The sequence below is a fragment of the Gossypium hirsutum genome, chromosome D07 (genome assembly GCF_007990345.1).
Source record: "Gossypium hirsutum isolate 1008001.06 chromosome D07, Gossypium_hirsutum_v2.1, whole genome shotgun sequence".
Lineage (NCBI taxonomy): Eukaryota > Viridiplantae > Streptophyta > Magnoliopsida > Malvales > Malvaceae > Gossypium > Gossypium hirsutum.
Genome location: NC_053443.1, coordinates 44,288,383 through 44,303,120, shown reverse-complemented (window position 1 = coordinate 44,303,120; position 14,738 = coordinate 44,288,383).

Genomic DNA, 14,738 nt, shown 5'->3' with positions numbered 1-14,738 from the left:
ATTGCTAGATTTAGACTAGGGGAGTGGCTATAATGGGCATTAAGATGTGGGACTTAAGAAATGTAGTTATATGTGGACTTACATGATGTTACAAATAGATGTGAAAATATGCTAGATTAGGAAAACTTGATTAAGTGTTCATGAGATGAAATTAGGTGTTTAAATGATGTTATAGTTGACATTTTACATGTATACATGCATTTCGGCCATGGTCTTTGCTTGAATTTGAGATTTGTAATGTGATTTTCCTAAATTGTCTATGAATTTTTGGTTGTTGATTCCATGGTAATGGTATATTGAATCCATGAAAATTTAGTAAGGTTGCATTCGGCAACTTGCTTGGAATTAAAAATTGATGTCTAAGCTTAGGTGATTTCGATGATGATATATATATATATTCATAAGTATATTTAGTTGATTCGGCTTTGGTAGTTGCATGAGGCTATTGGCCGAATATACTAACATACATATACATGTGAAATTGGATTGTAAATATTTAGCAAGGTGGTTAAACTAGTTAAATTATTGATTTAGCTCAAGGAGTTAAAGGAGGTGAATCGAGCAAAGGCAAAGAAAAGGTTATCGAGTAGCCGAGTTGGAACCGTCTTACCCAACACGAGGTAAGTCATTAAGCATGTAGTTGGTATTATTTCAAATGGTCATAATGTGTATGTATTGATGCTGAATGGAATGAATAAATATACATATATATATATGCATTTACGTATGTGATGATGAAATTGTTGAATGAAAGAAAAGAGGTAAGATGTACTGAGTTGTTGATCTCGGCACTAAACGTGCGGGATAACCATTTATGACCATGAGATTGGCGCTAAGTGCGCGGGATTAAATTGTACAGCACTAAGTGTGCGATTCGACTATGTTGCACTAAGTGTGCGAAATGAATATGATGCACTAAGTGTGCAAATTGACCATGCGGCACTAAGTGTGCGAGTTTGACTATGTAGCACTAAGTGTGCGATTTGATTACGTAGCACTAAGTGTGCGAGTTGATTATATAGCACTGAGTGTGCGGGCTCAATATACATTCGTGAATCATTATGGACACTATGTGTGCGACACTATTGAGTCGATCGCGGACAGCGTATCGGGTAAGTGTCTTGAGTACATGGCTAATAGGTGCTATGCTTATACTTGGTGTTGAGCTCGGTAAGTTGAACCTATGTGACAAATATACTTGAAGTCACGTACATAAAATTTATCATAGAATGGGTGAAAGGCCGTTTAGTTGTATGTTTGTAACGAAAATAAAATGATTTATGAAAATGCCTCGAATATCCTATTGATGAGTATGTGGATTGTGAATGCATCAATTGGTATGAAATTGAATCGATAGGTTGGAGGAACTATGGTATGGTTCGGTATGGATGGAGTAAATTGTCTCATTCCTTTTTGTTTCCTCTTGTGATAATGTTATTGATGTATAGTAGTGCATTGCTTATGACTTACTGAGTTATAAACTCACCCGGTGTTTCCTTGTCACCCATTATAGGTTGCTTGGACTCATCTATTTTTTTTGCGGGGTCGGGCCGTCATCGAAGTCATCACACCGGATAGCAAGTTTTGGTATTTTCTTCTTAGTTGGCTTAGAAGAACATTTTGGCATGTATAAGCTATTACGTTGTGTTTGAATTTTGGCATGTAAACTTTAAGCCATGCGAAAATGGCACGAATGTTCGATTGAGTTGGATCAAGGGTAGGCATGAAATGGACCTAGTTACTTTCGTAACAGATGCTGGCAGCAGCAGTGTCATGAGATTGAAAAATCACTAAAAATAGTAGGAGTGGAATTAATTGATGAATAAATTATGTAATCGAAGCTCGATGAGTCTGCTTTCATGAGGAAGTAACGAAAAGATCATATGGGCAGTATATTAAGAGATAATCAGATTTTTGTGGGACAGGGCCAGAACGGTTTCTGGATTCCCTGCTCCGACTTTGGAATTTCATTAAAAATTAACCAGAGATAATTAGGGGTCGTACCATATATGTACAGATTCCTCTCTGAGTCTAGTTTTCATAGAAACAAATGGCATCAGTATTGGAGCCCCGTGCAGGGAGATATCCAAGTCGTAATGGGCAAAGGTCAGTGTAGTCGACCCCTACAACTTGGGAGACTTTGACTAATAAACTGTACTAATTGGCCCGACCAAAAATTCTAGAAAAAAATACATAGATGGGCACATGAGTCTAGTTTCTGGGAAAAATTACGAAACTGATTTTCGAGTTACGAAACTCAAGATATGATTTTTAAAACGACTAGTACACAGATTGGGCAGTGTCTGGAAAATAAATTTTGACTTAAGGGGGTTAAAGCCAGTTAACACCTCGTGTTCGACTCCGGTGTCGGTTTCGGGTTCGGGGTGTTACATTGGCAATGTTGCATGGTGGATCCATTGGATATAGTTGGCATGCCATAGAATTTGTAAGTACTCACCATTATTTGTGATATTGTGAGCATATGGGTCTTAGTGGACTGACTTGTTTGGATTAGACAAGGGAGTGTTGAGCTTGAGTCTCCACTCATATGGTTATTTGTTTGGAGTAGATAACGGAGCATGTGGCTTCGGCCCACTCAATTCAGAGGACTGTATTTGATTTGTGGGAGTTCGATGATCCATTTATCCAATGTATGATCACACGTTTACTTATTGCCATGGATGTATTATGCTAATATAATTGATTGATTGTGCCAATATAATTGAATGTTTATATGCTAAAAGATGATTTTACATGCCATGGAAAAAATGATTCTTAATTCTTGAAATAGTATGTGATGTTATGGTGAAATGTTAACATGCTATGACTAAAAATTTAATGCTTAATTGCTTTGATTTATATATGATTGGGTGCAAATTACTTGATTTTTTACTATAATTCACTGAACTTTTTAAGCTCACACCCTAAAATTTTGTGCGAAGAATTCTCGGGTGTAAGGAGTCGAGAAGCGAGTGCAAGGGCGATCTAAGTATAAGGCTCGATAATGGCTTAAGAAATTTACTTTAGAGACTATATAGGGGCATTGTGATGCTTTTGAGACTAGTGTTATTTTTCTTGTAATGGATATTAGACATTAAATTTTGGATTTTAATTTTGGTGATTTTATAATTTCTTTAATACATGATTTTATGTCTAATTGATGTTTGATTTATGGTATGTTGATGAGTGTTCGTACGGTTGTAACAGCCTGTTTTTTAGTGGTGTCGAAAATAGTGGTTTTGGGCCCACCAAATTCGACGAGTAAGTTCTTAAATATTATTATTTAATATTTACAAGTCAAATGTGATTTTAAAAATGTATTTTTCATTGATAATTTATGTTATTTAAGCGATTTATTAAGTTTAAGTGGTAAAACCCTAAGGTCAAGTGGTTTTACAAAATGAGGTATCGAGACCTCGTTTCTCTAAACCATGTTATAAATATTTTTATAAATATTTACGGAGTGTCATTAAGGTGGTATTAAAGTTTCATTGAAAAAATTTAACGTTTTGATAGTTAATTAATTAAAAAGGATTAAATCATAAAATATGTAAAATTTGATCACTATTTGATTTGAGTGATTCAATCGTTTACTGAATAAAGGAAAGGGGACTTAAATGGTAATTAGAGCATTTAAGAATTTAGTGGACGGTCTTGGGCAACTGAAAACATGAAAATTGGATGATTATTAAATGGACAAAATAGTAATTTTATAATTAAATTAAATTAAATAAAAAATAAAAGTTAATATCATCAGTTTCATGTCTTCTTCATCGAAATGGGAAAGAAGGAAAACTCCATGGAAGCTTCAAGCTTTGGCCATGTCTCATTTTATGCATGTAAGTCCGTTTTAGTCCCGTTTCTAATGATTTTTATGTTTTTGAGATCGTCGCAACTAGGTCCAGCTAACCCGTATCTTTGATTTTGAAACTGTTAAGGATTTTGAATGTTTTCATTGATGAATCTAGTGCTTTTTATGTTAAATGATGAATTTGAAATATTAGTTGTTATTTAAAAGTATTTTGTTAAGTGATTTTTGATGAATTTATCGATTAGGGACTAAATTGCTAAAATACTAAAAGTACAATGATTTGATGTGAAATTTTTTAAGAAATGGGCTGAAATGGAGACTATGAATATTTTGACAGTGTAAAATTTCAATAAAAATGGTTAATTTGCATGTTTTAAGCTCAGGGACTAAATTGAATAAAAGTAAAAAATTTAGGGGCAATTTTGAAAAAATGTCAAAAATAACTAAATTGCATAAATTACATTGTTTTACTATCTAAATTAATAGATTGAATGAAATTATTAATTTAGATCAAGATCGAGTGGAAAGTTGAGAAAAATAGAAAATTACCAAAATGCCCCTGTACTTTGTCATTTCTACAATTTAGCCAGGTAAGTTCGTACGTTTAAATAGTGTTTTAAATTTTTGTTTTAAATGATATCATGTTATATTATCATATCATGTCCCGATAGAAAATTTCAACAAAGTATTGGTGCCCATCGAATATGAAAAGGGATGGTTTCGACATCGAATATGAAAAAGGATGGTTTCGACCATCGAATATGAAAAAGGGATGGTGACAACCATCGAATATGAAAAGGGATGGTGACGACCATTGAATATGAAAAGGGATGGAGACGACCATCGAATATAAAAAAAAGATGGCTTCGACCATCATTTAGCACACTTGTGTGAGCTTCGATAAGGGTTTTGATTGACTTCACTATGACAAATATGGAAAGCTATGATGTAACAATGATCAAAGTATGAATATTCATGACTTTGAAAGGTATGATTTAAGTGATGTTATGTTTATTTACCATATCTTACCATGTGATGATATTGTTAAGTTATGTGTTTAATCACTAGCTTGTGACTATGGTAAATGTTATGCTTATGTCTTTTGTTATGCAAATGAAATGGTAAGTGTTCAAGATGAACCAAGACATGTGTGTATGAAACTTATTGAAATGGTGATACATGGGAAACATGATATGTTATGAATGATGATAAATCCAATTTGATCATGCTCAAGTATAATGGTTATCTATGTTAAGTTCACATGAGTTATATTCAATTATGCTAACATGTGTTGTTGGTGGTGCTTAGGCTTGTGCCAAGTTTATGATTGAATTATATCATGTTTAATCTTAAAGAAATACATTAAAATGGTAAGTGCTCGATTGGTAATGTGCTTATGACCATGAAGAGGTGGAATAAATCAAAGTATGTAATTTCTTATGCAATGGTTGATTATGTAGTTGATTCCAAAAGAGTTATGTTTAAACGCACTAGCTTGTAGTCATGGTTGATGTTATGCTTATAGCTTGGGTGTTATGCATATGAAACGGGTGAGGAAAAGTAATGAAATGGTAAATTCATAGTTGAAATGAAATTTGAAGAAAATAGAGTAACGAGTTTGAATGATGTATTATATGTGAGAAATTCACGTATGTTATGGATGAATATACCTATATCATGGATAAATACACTAAGTCAGGAATTGATAATGTGGTTCAGGTTTATGATAAGCTTTGGAATAGAATGAATAGAGAGTAAATTAAAAAGTGTATAATCTTATAGAAAGATTGTTGATTATCTATTAAGTCCCATAAAATCCTATCACGTTATGAATGATAAATATATGCGACATTAGTGAACTTACTCATTTGTGAGTTGTTGATCATATCAATTTATGAATATTATGGCATTTGCATAGATTTATATTTATTCTATAAATTTTATTATTGAAATGAAATATTATGCTTAAAGTTTATACGAACTTACTAAGCATACATTGCTTACGTAGTTATTTTTGTTTACTTTACAAATTATTGGAAGCTCGATAGGGTTGGAAGCTAGTCGAAGATCCACCACACTATCCATCAATTTTATCGGTAGATTTTGATGCTTTGGTCTTTGTTATAATGGCATGTATAGGTGGACTATGTCTAATGTTTAGTTGATGATATTGGCATGTAATATTGCTATGAATTTGTGAAACCTATGTTATTTTGATGCTTAATGTTTGGTTTTTATATGATCAAATTGATGTATGATTTGTGTCCAAAGTGATAATTGTTGGCATGGTTGCAAAATGATCATTTAGAGCATGATTTTATAAGTGATTTAGTCAAGTATAAATGGTTGAATAATGACCCATTTGGTATGTTTGAGTGTGAATTTGTCTTGTGGTCAATTATGGTATAACTTGATATGAAATTAAGCTAAATATATCTATGGATGAGTTATGGTCATATATATATCTATGAAATTAACCTATTTCGACGACGGATACGGGTCAGGGGTGTTACAACGGTGGTTGATAACACGATGTATGAAGCATGTATTTTATACTAACAATGTGTAATTGAAGCTCACCGCAAAGTGGATTGGTTGCGACTAAGGTATGTAGCTTGTGTGAATTAATTGATATTTGCTAAGCATGTAGTTGGGTGTTAAATTTTGATTAATTGTTGCTTATTTATTGTAAATAAATTAAATTAGAGATGTGTGGATGTTTATGATAATTAATTGTAACTATTTCAAGTTTAATGGGGTAATTAAAATGATTTTTTGACAAAATTGGTGCATTGGTTTGCACACGTGCGTATGATTTTTTGTCACACGAGCGTGAGGGTTTTGGGGGTTTGACATTTGGTTTTTGTTATCTAGTATTCTAATTTGTTTAATTTATAATTTAATTTGGTTTTTGGATTAGATTAATTACCTTTAATGATAGGGAAACTTGGTAATATTTTAGGATTAGACTTCTAAATGTTAATATTTGGTAGAAACAATCTTAATTTTTAATTTGCAAAATGTACTAAAAGTTACGATTTAGTCCCTAATAATAAAACTTGAAATAGAAATAGTAAATTTTCCTTGCTATCTCTGTTTTCTTTTCCTTTATGTTACGTAGGTATGCATGCTTTGTACGTTTTACCATGCAAAACCCTTTGTTTTGTTTTTGTATGAGTTTTCATTAATGGCTTTTCTCAGTTGACTTTTCTACGATTATTAAACATCGTTCTTTAAGCTTAGTAGGGTGCAATGTTTACCCCTTTTTTTTTGCGATTCCAGTTGATTTTCTGTTCTTTTCTTTTATTAAAATGGTTCTTGTTTAGTTGTTTTGATAGTTCTACTGTATTTTGTTTCTCTTCTTTACCTCTATTTGTATTTACCTGGCTAGATTTGGAGTTTTCCGTTGTCTTTTCTTTCTGGCTGAGGGTGCCATTTCGCAGCACCCTTTGGTTTTCAAGTGAGTTTTTAGTGAGCTTTGGTTTCGGTCAAGGTTTGTTGTTTCGTGCATTTTCTTTTCTTGATTCTTTTCACCGTTTCTTGGTCTTGTTCGTCTTTTGCTACCTTTGGTCTTTCGAGTTATCGCCTTATTTTCTTGGTTTCTAGTTACTTTGGTGCTACTGTGTTTTTTGGTTGTTGTAGGTTTATATTTCATTGCGTTCTCTTCCCTAAGTGGTGCCTTCGTTCTGCTTGGATTGGCGCATGCTCTTCATTATTTTCTTGGCGTGTATGTGGGTGCAAAAATGGTAGAGGAAATCAATAACCTATTAGAGAAGCCAATGTTCTCTGAATCGTGATGGATTCGGGATAATGATAAGTAAACGAAAGAGTTTTTGGGATTTTTGTTGGGAGCTAAATGTAGCGAACCCCATAAGAGTTTCTTTTCAAAAGCTATTGGATTGTGTAACTCCAACTACGGCTGCGGCTCATCAAAAATGCCTACAACGAATGACTCGTGAAGCTCCAGGAAAAACAAAATGTAAAAGAAAAAGAATAAAAGGGAATAATGGTGAGAATTGTGATGAAAGCCCGATTCAAACTATCCATAGGAAACTAGCTGATAGTTTATCACCTGGGAAGGCGGTGGCTGGCGACCAGCCCCGCCTAGAGCAATGAGGCTATTTTTTGGAATTGTCATAGGCTTGGCAATCCTGCGATAGTTCGTGAACTCAAGCAACTCCTTGTTATTAATGTCCCGGATATTTTCTTTTTATGTGAAACTATAATACATTCTAATTGTTTCTCTCGAATTTGGACTATATGCAAAATGAAGGGGTGTTTTGCTGTTAATGCAGAAGGGAAAAGTGGGGGCCTGGCGATGATTTGGAGGGAGGGGTGCACAAATTATTCTAAATACCATATTGACTCTTTGGTTAGATTGGACGAGAGTGAGGTGCTTCGGTTCACCGACTTTTATGGTCAAGTCAATCCAAATTTAAGGAAACATTCGTGGGACATGCTTAAGGGGTGGAAAGCACGGTTAAGGAAGGGTGGATTGTAGGGGGCGATTTCAACGCTATTCTCAACAATGCTGAAAATGAAGGAGGGCATAGAAAGCCTAGAAACTCAATGGACATTTTGTGAAATTTTGGAGGATCTATTGTTGGTGGACGTGAAAACTAGCAATGGTTGGTTTACTTGGACTAATAACAGAGAAGGGCCCGACTTAGTTAAGGAGAGACTGGATAGATTTCTTATTTCTGAGGATATTGTTGAAAAAATGGCGTTTCTCACTACTAAGGTTATGCGCCAATCCAGGTCTAAACTTAAGGCAATTATTATGAACACGTTAGGCAGCAAGATGGGTGAGAAATGCAGTGATCCCAGATCTTGGTTAAAAAATGATGTTTGCTGGGCTAAGAAGTAGGAGGCTAGAGATATCATCACCCGCATTTGGACTAACAAGGAGAGTAATATTTTGGATAAGATGGAAAATGTTCATGATGAGCTAGGTCCGTGGCAACATCAATGTTATAAAAGAATGAAAAATAAAATTAACGAGTTGGAAAAGAACATTTGTACTTTTATGGATGGCCCTAACAGCGAGGGGTCGACCACTCTCCTTAAGTTTGCTCGTGGTATGTTAGGTCATTTGTATACGGTGGATGAGAGTTAATGGGCACAACAGGCTGAGATCCAATGGCTTAAAGAAGGTGATAGGAATACCCGTTACTTCCATGTACGGGCCACTGGTCGGAAGAAAAAGAATAGTATTGTTAAAAGACTCACATGGGACGTGGCACGAAGATAAGAAAGAGATTTGCAACATTGCGTGGAGCTATTTAAATGACCTTTTCAAGACCACTACTACTTCGTACGGGGATGTTGATTTGCATTTAATTCCTGAGTGCATCACTGATAGCATGAATAGTAGCCTGAATAGAGAATTCACCGATGAGGAAATTTTGGCAGCTTTCAAACATATGGACCCCCACAAAGACTTGGGGTTTGATGGGCTTTTGGGGAGTTTCTTTAAAGAGCACTGGTTGACCGTGGGTAATGATGTTTTAATGCTATTTCATGATATCCTTAAAGGCAACAAAGATGTTGCTTGTATTAATGAAACTTTACTTCTTATGATTCCTAAAATTAAGAACCCTTGTGAGATGACTAACTTCCGTCTGGTAAGTCATTGCAGGGTCATTTATAAGATCATTTCCAAGGTCTTGGCTAATCAGCTCAAAAACATTCTCCCCTATTGCATTAGCTAAAGTCAGAGCGCCTTCGTTCCGGGTCGGATGATCCACAGCAACGTTTTAATTGCCCATGAGCTCATGCACTACCTTGGTAGCTTGAAAAATGGTCCTAATAAGGGCTTTGTGGTCAAGCTCAATATGAGCAAAGCATATGACCGAGTGGAATGGAGCTTCATTGAGAAAGTGTTGATAAAGACGGGCTTCTCTATAGATTGGGTTAAGAAAATCATGAATTGTGTTTGTTCGATTCGGTATAGAGTTAAATGAAATATGACTCTTACGGACATTATTATCCCAGAAAGGGTTCTCCGATAAGGGGACCCTTTATCCCTTTATCTTTTTCTCTTTAGCATGGATGTTTTTTCGTGCATGTTGATTAATGCCCAAGAGACTAATAAGGTTAAAGGAATCTGTGCAAGTAAGGATGGTCCTAGAATTAACCAGCTATTGTTTGTTGACGATCCTCTTTTGTTTGTTAGGAATCAACGAAGCGAAGTGGAGGTCTTTACGCGAATCCTGGATACTTTTGAAAAGATGTCTGGACAAAGCATTAACTTTGAAAAGTCAATGGTATACTTTATTCCTAACACCCTAATGCCCCATCGCACGAATTTTGGTGGATTACTCAAGATGAAGGTGGTTACCAAGCTCGATGGCTACCTCGGTCTTCCCATTCCTATTGGAAAGAAGAAATCTAGTGTCTTTAAGAGTATTTTGGACTGCACTACTGCTAGTAGAATTAACTACTGGTCGAAGCGGTTATTGCCTAATGGTGGCAAGGAAATTTTTGTCAAGTCGATTCATCAATTGATCCCCACATATGCTTTTTTGGTGTTTCTAGGCCCCAAGGGAGTTCTTAAGGGGCTTCATTCTATGATTAGTCAAATGTGGTGGGGGAGCAGATAAGAACAGGGGTTGGAATATGATGTCCTAGGATCAGATGTGTTATCCAAATGGTATGGGGGTCTTGGATTCAAGGACTTATGACTTCTTAACGTGGCTCTATTGGGTCAACAAGTGTGGCACCTCATCAACTGCAAGGACACTTTATGTTATAGTGTTTTAAGTGCTAAATACTTTCCTAACGGTGATGTTTTTCATCCTAAAAGCATGGATAAGCCTTCTTACACGTGCCAGAGCATCGCCAAGGCTGCTAGTGCTTTGTATGAGGGTTTCAGTTGGAACGTAGGCAATGGCAGAAGTATTAAGATCTGGCATGATAACTAAGGTCTTGAAGGGCTGTTGGGTGATTCCATTGGTCTCAATAAAAGGTTGGTTCATGAGAATAAGGTGTGCGAGTTGTTTAACGAGGGGAAGGATGGCTAGAACGAAAAAAGGGTTCTTGAGCTCTATGGTAAAAATGTGAGGGACCAAATCTGTAAAATTCCCATTCTCCATAATGTTCCTAACAATCGACGTATTGGTTCCATAATCCACATGGCTTCTTTTCCTCTAAGTCTGCATACTCGTGGTTGATACTCAAGAATGTTGGGTATGGCCCCTACCGAATTTTTTGGATAATCACGTGGAAGTTGAAAACCCTTCCGAAAATACGTATTTTTTGCTGGAGACTGGGTCAGGATATCCTTCCCACATATGAAAAATTTCCAACATTCACAGCGATGTTAACAGTACATGTTCGAGATGCGGTAAAGATAGGGAAACTCTTATTCATGCGATGAAAGAGTGTCCAACAGCTTGTGTGGTGCTTGCGTATAGTGGTCTTAACACAAGCTGCTTGATGGGAATTCCTCTCGGTGTATCGATTGGATTGAAGATGTTGTAACACCCCGTACCCGAGACCGTTGCCGGAGTCGGACACGAGGGGTTCACAGACTAAATTCGCTTACTATCGCAGTCCATTTTAAAAATTTCCAGGCAGTTGGCTAACCGCGTCACTGTCACCTTAAAAATCATATCTTGAGTTTCACAACTCAAAAATCAGTTTCATAATTTTTACCTGAAACTAGACTCATATGCCCATCTACATATTTTTTTCTAGAATTTTTGGTCAGGCTAATTAGTACAGTTTATTAGTTAAATTATCCCCTGTTACAGGGTGCGACTACACTGACCTTCATGGATTACGATTTGGATATCTCCTTGCACAGAGCTTCAATACTGATGCCGTTAGTTTCTATAGAAACTAGACTCAGAGAGGAATCTATAAATATATGGCATGACTCCTAATTATCTCTGGTTAATTTATAATAAATTTCCAAAGTCGGAAAAGGGAATCCAGAAGCCGTTCTGGCCCTGTCTCACGAGAACCTGAATATCTCTTAACATACTGTCCATATGATCGTTTCGTTACTTTCCTATGAAAATAGATTCATCAAGTTTCTCTTACATAATTTATTCACTATTTAATTCCATTCCTACTATTTTTAGTGATTTTTCACATCCAAATCACTGCTGCTGCCAGCATCTGTTTTTTTAAGGTAAACTTTACCTATTTCATGATCCTCCATGGATCAACTAGAGTTTGTCATACATATTCCAAAAGTGATCAAGAATAACCCTTCCCATGGCTAACCGTTACCAACATTTCCATACCTCTCGACGGACAACATACAAAACGATTATAATGCTATGATCAAAGTATATTTAAGCCATTTTCGCATGGCTATGCAAATTTACACAAAACCGAAGGGTACATGACCAACAACAAAAGGGTAGTCCTATACATGCCATTTCAAAGTTCAACCAAAATTGTACCAAAAGGGGGCTTTGATAGTGTGGGAGACTTCGACTTCCAAAAATCCCGAGTCCGATAGCTGACGAGCCAAAATCTATAAAACAGAGAAACAAAGAAACGGAGTAAGCAATTTATGCTTAGTAAGTTTTGAGCAAGAGATTCCAGCACAACAAAAGTATAGCATTCATGTAGCTAAACAGATAATTTCATATGCACAAATTTTCAATATCATACTTAGTTCACATTACCAACCCTTATATTCATACACAAAGATCAACTTAGCCAAAGGCCAGTAGCTCATTTATCAACTGAGCGAATACTTATTTGTAAGGGCTCAACTAATTCAAAGCACATACGAAACATACCTCAATGTTGGGATGTTACAAGCGTATCAACTGAAATTTTTACAGCAAGATCGTTCATTCCCAAATCACGTACCTTCGAAATTTAACCGGATATAGCTACTCGTTCAAATGCCTTCGGGACATAGCCCGGTTATAGTAACTCGCACAAATGCCTTCGGGACTTAACCCGGATTTAGTAACTCGCACCAATGCCTTCGGGCTTAGCCCGAAATTAGTAACTCGCACAAATGCCTTCGGATCTTAGTCTGGATATGGTCACTTAGCACAAATCCTTCGGGACTTAGCCCGGACATCATTCGAATAACCATGCACATTTAACAATAAATCATGACACATTCGTATTTCATTTTCATTAGCAAAACTCAAACACAAGACACTTATCACTCTTGCAATTTCGGCTCAATAGCCACACACAAAGAGCATGATTTTGATTTGCTTAAAACATGATCTAATCAAATCATAATTTAAGCTATATTACTCAAAAACTTACCTCGGATGTTGTCGAACGGTTTCGACGGCTATTCGACCACTTTTTCCTTCCCTTTATCGGATTTAGTTCCCCTTTGCTCTTGAGCTTAATTCAAACAAATTTAACTCATTAAAGTCTCATTTTGCTAGCTTATGGCCGAATATGACAAGGAGTTTGATAGGTCATATGGCCACCTTTTAGCTCAAATACACAATGGTCATACGCATTTTTAATCACATCAAGCAATTTAATACAATTCATTCGAACATCAAAAGAGAAGCTCAAGGTACTTAGCCCATATATACATTAGACACTAGAGTCACATATGTACCAAATCACGAATCGAATTCAACATACTAGCTAATATTTCCCCTTAGCCGAATTTTCTAAGTCAAGCTAAAGCCATCAATAGGCTACCTATGGCCGAACATACACATAACTTATGTACTTATTCATGTGGCCGAACATACATGTTTATGTTGGGGCCGATTGCATCACAACACCATACCATTTCAATTTTTGGTCATGGTTAAACAAAGAACTTAATGTCTCACTCAAAAATGCAAAAAGAAGATTCAAGAATCATCAGTCCACCATCACATGCACCATTACAAAGCTTCACTTTTAGCATGCAAATGATATCAACACCAATCCACCTTGGCCGAATATCATCTCCATGACATAGTAAAGATTTGAACCATGGGCTATTTAGAACTCAAGCTAACTACTAAAACATGCATGCATCTCATGGAACATCATCAAACATGCCTTAGTCTATCAAACCACCATAGCCGATTTCCTCAAAGCTCTTTTTCCTTCTTTTTCTTTCTCCTATTCGGCCAAGAACAACATGAGAGCTTTTCTCTTCTTTTTTTTTTGGTCATGCATGAGAATGATGAACACATTTTTTTCTCTTTGTTTTCTTCCTTCAATTTCTTATTAGTTTATTGCCCATGCTTCTTATTTTATTCTTCCATTAACACAACATGTTTCATGACATGTTTTGCCCATGCTTCTTATTTTATTTTTCCATTAACACAACATGTTTCATGACATGTTTTGCCCATCATCCCTTGTCATGGCTGGCCACTAGTACTTAAATGGGGGGAAATTGACATGCAAGTCCACCCCTTTGATTACATGCACTATTAGGCCACTTGCATTTGCCTAGCACATTTCTAAATTTTCTCACATAAGTCCTATCAACTAAATTCACATGCAATTAACTAAATCGAAGCTTAAAACTTTCACACATTTATATTCACATATTTTAGGCAATAATTATCACATTCAAATAATTTGGTGACTCGGTCTAGCGGTCCCGAGACCGCTTTCCGACTAGGGTCACTTTAGGGCTGTCACAACTCTCCCCCACTTAAGAAATTTTCGTCCCCGAAAATCTTACCGGTAAATAGGTTTGGGTATCGTTCTTTCATCGAGCTCTCGGTTTCCCAAGTAGCTTCCTCGATCCCGTGTTTGAGCCATAACACCTTTACTAACGAAACCCTTTTGTTTCGCAACTCCTTCACTTCACGAGCTAGGATACGCATCGGTTCTTCTTCATAACTCATATCGGCTTGAATTTCAACCTCTGATGGGCTAATTATGTGCGATGGATCAGATCTATAGCGTCGAAGCATCGAAACATGAAAGACGTCGTGAATCTTTTCAAGTTCAGGGGGCAAAATCAATCGATACG